The sequence below is a fragment of the Hibiscus syriacus genome, unplaced genomic scaffold, assembly GCF_006381635.1.
Source record: "Hibiscus syriacus cultivar Baekdansim isolate YM2019G1 unplaced genomic scaffold, ASM638163v2 tig00003041_pilon, whole genome shotgun sequence".
Taxonomy (NCBI): domain Eukaryota; kingdom Viridiplantae; phylum Streptophyta; class Magnoliopsida; order Malvales; family Malvaceae; genus Hibiscus; species Hibiscus syriacus.
This window is the reverse complement of record NW_024061960.1, coordinates 3,832,288-3,838,287: the sequence shown is the minus strand read 5'-3', so window position 1 is coordinate 3,838,287 and position 6,000 is coordinate 3,832,288. Positions and strand designations below refer to the sequence as shown.

General features: G+C 33.7%; 1 pseudogene; it reads right to left on the bottom strand.

Moving 5' to 3' along the window:
* Nucleotides 1-3,148: 3,148 nt before the first annotated feature.
* Nucleotides 3,149-4,018, bottom strand: LOC120169376 (annotated as a pseudogene).
* Nucleotides 4,019-6,000: the final 1,982 nt, after the last annotated feature.

Sequence of the window (6,000 nt, the reverse complement as noted above, 5' to 3'; positions counted from 1 at the left end):
TCTTCTCAAGCAAATCCAGCCTTCACGAAAGAGTAGTGAAGCAAAAACATATCAAAAATTTGATCTCTACGAAAGAGTAGTGGAACAGATTTTTATCAAAATATGAATCCAATTGGACGAAAACTTCTGGTCTTTTTATCTTTGCTCTTTTCTTGTTAAGACAAAAATAAACAAATAGGAGCAATTGTCGACAATCGTTTTCGTCCGAGTTTTATTTTGTTATAAGTATATTATTATTATATTAATATTATAATTTCTAATTATAATTTTGTTACATGCCCAACAATAGAATTTGGATCCCATTTACAAATTAAACCCGGAGCCCATGTTACAACCAAACCCGATCCAGACCCGACCGAAGGCCCAACAGACCCGACTCATCTAGGGTTTTCACACATCTCAGCTTCAGTCGCCGCAGATCACAACTGTTGCATCTAGAGAGATCCAACGGTCCAAATGAAGTTTTCAAAAACCCTATGGTTTTCATTACAACCCTAGGGCTATTCCGGCCGCCGCCATAGTGTGATGATGAACCCACCGTTGCGTCCAAATGCTCCAGTCAATAGTAGCCACGTAGCCACCACATCACCGCAGGATCCGAGAGATCAAGGTGCATTTAATGCATCCAGCCTACCAATAAATAGGGTCGATCTTGCAACAACAAAGAACACAGAGAGAGCAAGCAACAACCAAGCAAGAAACGAAGCAACAATTCCACAAAAATCAGTAAAATATAAAAAAGAGAGTGAGAGAAGTCTTACCATCGTCGAAGCTTCCAAGTGTCACCGGAGAAGTCGAAACATCGAAGGTAAAACTTCATATATGCTTTTATTTAGAGTTTTTTAGGGTAAGTGGTTTTCGATTTAGGCTTTAGGGGAAATAGAGGAGCATTTTGATGTATTTTGGTAATTTCTGGCCACCGTGAGTGGTGGCCGGTGGCGACTGTCAGTTATGGCACATGGTGGTCGGTCGGTGGACAGTTTTCCCTCTGGCGAGAGAAACCTAGAGAGAATGGAAAGCTTCTCCCTCTAGGAGAGAGAAGCAATTTGAGAAAAATGAGAGGTTTAGGCCCAAATGGCCGATTAGTGGGCTATTTATACCCCTCCTCGAACGATGTCGTTTTGGGGATGGGCCTTTGTGTAAATTCGGGCATGGTTAAATTATACCCGAGGTCCCTATAACTTTGTAATTGTTCAATTTAGTCATTGAAAGCATGTTTATGTAAATCCTAATTTGGTTTTCAAGTTTTATTTGTTTTTATTTTAATCATTAATCATATATATAAGTATTTAGGGTAAAATATCAGTTTTAATCCCTTAGGTTTTAATAGTTTTTTAATCCTAATTGGTAATTAAGGTTAAATAACATGATTAATACCTACATTTCGTGATATTTTTAGGGATGTTAATATGAATTTTTTTGTAATTTAATCCTTGATCTTTAATATTTTTAATACATGATTATTTACACCTATAATATTAATAAATAATATATTAAGTAATAATTTAGATTTTTTATTTGTACGATTTAAATGAAATTAAAATATAAATTTATAAATTCTATTGCAAAGACAATTAATTGATAAACATAGGTACTAATTTTGGGCGTTGTGGGGTTGTTAATCCTTCACCACACGTAATCGACTCCCGAACTCATTCTCTGGTAAGCAGACCCTTGTTGTGTTATTTTAATATTATTCTCAGGAATTTTATTAAAATAACAAACATTTTGGTGACCAATCACACCTCATTAAATGATTGGTGGTGACTCCTCAAATTTGTGTTTAATTTGATTCAAAGAAGAAAAACATTTACTTTCTCGAGACAGTTACACTTCTGTGTACACATTTGTTTTTTCGTCGCCGACAAATAAACGTCTAGACAGACATGCTTCTGCTGTTGAATTTAACTAATAATGTAGTGTCATGAGTTTGAAATTACATATGTGAAGATCATTTACACAATGCTGTGACTAACTAAAGCATGCCAATCACAAGTAGAGACACCATAATTTGACTCTAGCACTTGTTTCAATCAAGAAGATTCTTCAACAACCTTGTGTAGCTTTACTAATATTCTGACAACTGATGTTTGGTGTGATCATTTATGAAAATCCTAGCCGATGTCTTGGACAAGACTGTTAAAAAAAATAAAAAATTTAAAATGCTAGCTATATGATATGATGATAAAATGCAGAAATTGTTTTATATTAATTTGATCATGAAGGAATTTGAATACTCTTAAAGATTGATAATAAATTAGTACTTGGAACTGCCAAAAATTTAGGGAATAACAAGAACATGTTGAGAGTTTGAAACCTTAGTTAACTACATCTTACCAAGGCTTTAGTTTGTGCATATTATAACATTAAACTGTCACCACAAGATAAACAATATTGCAAGCCTCCATACTGAATTAGAATCGCAACGTTCCTAAGTTGAATTTTTCTTTTTGGTAGATGAAAAAGATCTCCTATATCATGAACAAGAATAAGATGATGACTAGCCTAACATTTAAGGTTAGTACAGCAAACATTATTTCAATAATTCATCAGATTCAAGTAGTAGAGATGAGACCAAGTTAAGCAAAAACAAGGCCTTTTGTGCATTCGGATATAGTTAAAAAAAACAGTTTACATATACTAGGCAGTAAAGGCATAGCCGCAATGACAAAAGCTGCAATAAGTAAAAGTAATTTTCAAGGGTTAAAAGATTAAACAACAGGCAAAACCATTTATCTGACCTTTGAATCATTTGCAACAATATAAAGTAAAAAGGTTTTATATCAGAACGCAGAAAAAATTATGATCATAAACAACAACAAAACTGAAGTAACCGCCAATATTAATTGCAAAATATATTCTTTGGAGAACGCAAGCTTGTACAGCAGGTAGGTGCCATTTCAATGAGACAATGACATCTAATTAAGGGCATAAACACAATTTCCAAAACAAGCTTCTGAGGTCACAGTCCATCATGAAAATAATACATTAATCTGAAAGCTTCAGGATACTAAAAGAGCCACGTTACCAGCAATGGTGCTACTAAATTTCAAGTAAAACCAGTGGAGTGAGCATCGAAAGAGGATGATACCAGATTACACCAATAGATGTGTTCACAATATACTTCATAGATCCTGAAGTGAGAAAACAACAAGTCCACATCTCATGAGGTGATTTCTCTTACCAGCCTTTCCATCATAGGGAATGCAAAGTACATTACCAAGAAAGAAGGGATGGCAAAGACAACCTTCACCAGCAAATAGAGTAATAGGATAACAGCACTCCCTGGTATTGCAAAGAAGACGACCAGGAGGAGAATGATGACCAAAGGGAACTTGGATGTAAAGTGAATGAAGAAATCCAATGATTTATGAAGTGAGAAATGATGCCTTTCCGCAATATTTCTGACTCAATTATCTAGAGACCTAATTTGTTCAGAACGATTCGCAGCTGACCCTGTCCTAACAACACCATGATTAGCTTGATTTCCAAACATTAAATTACATCTCGGAGAGCCCAGCAGCTGACTGTTCCCAGACAGATTTCTCCTGGCAATGCCATACCTATCCCCATTTAAGCTCTCAATCATCCACAAAATGAAGAAATTCTTGCGAGGGAGCTTGAGGTTCCCCTTATAAACCAGTCGTAGCGATAGCAAGTGGCACCATGGGCAAGAAATGAACACGGGAATCTTGATTTGCTGAGTGTGGAGTTTCATAAGAGCAGGTTGGAGACCCATGACACAATTTTGACAAAGGGTGTGACCACACCATAAGACGTAAGGCACATTCTCAACAATGTTGAAAGATTCCCAACAAATTGGACACTCTAATCCTTCATCACTACTACCATTTGAACACACCTCATCGTCTGAACACTCGGAACAAGCTTGACTCGCCTCTTTCGAACTCTTAAACCCAATGCTTCCAATGGTATTACAAGAAAAATTCCACATCTTGACAGAATAATAAAAATAATAATAATAACAATAATTAAAACTGCAATTAGCTCTTAAGTATTAACTACTTACACCATAAATCTAACAAACCTGAAAATCAATGTAAAAAGGAAAAAGATTTTAGAAGATTGAAGACAATTATTCAAAATTCAAATATATTTGAATCCCTTTTTCTTTCAGTTTCAGAATCGGCATAAACATGCAATAATTATACCCAAAAAATACGAACTAAATCTCAGTGAATGTGAAAAGAGAGAACTTGGAGAGACCCAACGAGAAAGAAACAAAAGTTATTTTAGATTTTTCTTTTCTTCCTCTCTTTCGTAGAAACTGTTTAAATGAAAACCAGAACTAGGCAACCTTGTCTGCCAGAAAACGTCGTCGCTTTGCACTCCCCCTTCACTCCAACTGAATAACTGATTTTTTTTGGGTAAACTACAAATTATTTATCACTCAGCATTTACCAACATGTGTTTTGGTCATTAAATTTTAAGTTCTTTTAATTTGATCACTCAATTTTAGAAATTTAATTTTTTTTTGCCATCCCATCGTGATATCTCTAACTTTGTGTTATCATGATTTTTTTATTAATTTTATGAACCGCATAAGTTCCAACTAATATTTTATTAAATATTATTTTACATTCTTCGTCAATCATTTCATCTTTCCGTTTGACTTTAATCTTCTCAAACTCAAGGGTAACATTTTAATGCAATACTATTCTACTACCATACTTTCCAAAGCTCATTCTTCTTGTTTGACATCCTATTTTTTTCCATCAATCTCCTCTTTACCCACTTTTTTATTATTTTTTATAAATTCGGAGTGAATACAATGTAGTATATATTCAAAGACTTTCAATTCTTTGGCAATGATCGCTTATACCCTTGTATATGCGGTGCTTAAACCTAAAACCTCAAAAGATAACAATAAATCCCTTAATTATTGAGGTCGCTTGGTTCGTACTAACCTTGAATAATTATAGATTATCATTAATTTTTTATTTAAAATTCCATAAATAGATCTGTTTACATTTTTTGTGTTTGTGTATTGAATGGATGTTTTCATTTTTGTTCTCCTTAGGTTTAGAAATCATATCACAGGTCCTTCCTACCACCTAGAACATGGGTACAACTAATAAAAATAATACATGTCATTAAAATAGTTCATTTTTTTATTTAGAGAATTATAGTCAATAATTTATGACGGTTTTGTAAACAATCAATATAGGTCGGTTAAAAATACTAAATATAAAAAGATGAATATCAAACTAGAAGACAAAGATCATCTTTTCATTTTAATCTTAGTTTAGCTCAGTTGGTAGAGCACAAGGCTCTTATCTTTGGGTCGTGGGATCGAGTCCCACGGAGAGCATTTCATAATTCGGAGGTCTCCTACAAAAGTTGCTCCCAATGGGAGCAGCCTACTATCCTACCTCCCCCTTATCCCATTATATATGGGAATAAGGGTCGGCTAATTTTTATTTGATGTGAATATTAATTCTAGGTTCATGATGGCTACTTGTGAACTGACAGACTGGATGAATATAATTATTCGACAATAGATTTAGTATTGACTTATCACATGAGTCTGTCAACTTGTGAACTGACAGACTGGATGAATATAATTATTCGACAATAGATTTAGTATTGACTTATCACATGAGTCTGTCATTAATCATATCAAGAACATATAATTAGATGAATGATGTAGGATGTCACATAGTTAATTCGGGGTAATATGAAAACTGAGATAATCTTCATAAATTATGAAATAAGTTCGAATGAGATATAATAAGAATATACATATTATTTTTCCTATCAATATAGTGTGATTACAATAATAATATATATTTTAAAGATTTTCAATCATTTTACAATAAAAGTTCCAACACAATTGCAGTCTTTGGTGTTTGAACTAGAAATCTTTAAAAGATAACAACCATCTCTTTAATCATTGAGGTAATTTAGTTCGTGTAAGAATATACATATCATAAATTATGGTAATTTCTTCAACTCTGATAACAACGCCGATCACACAGA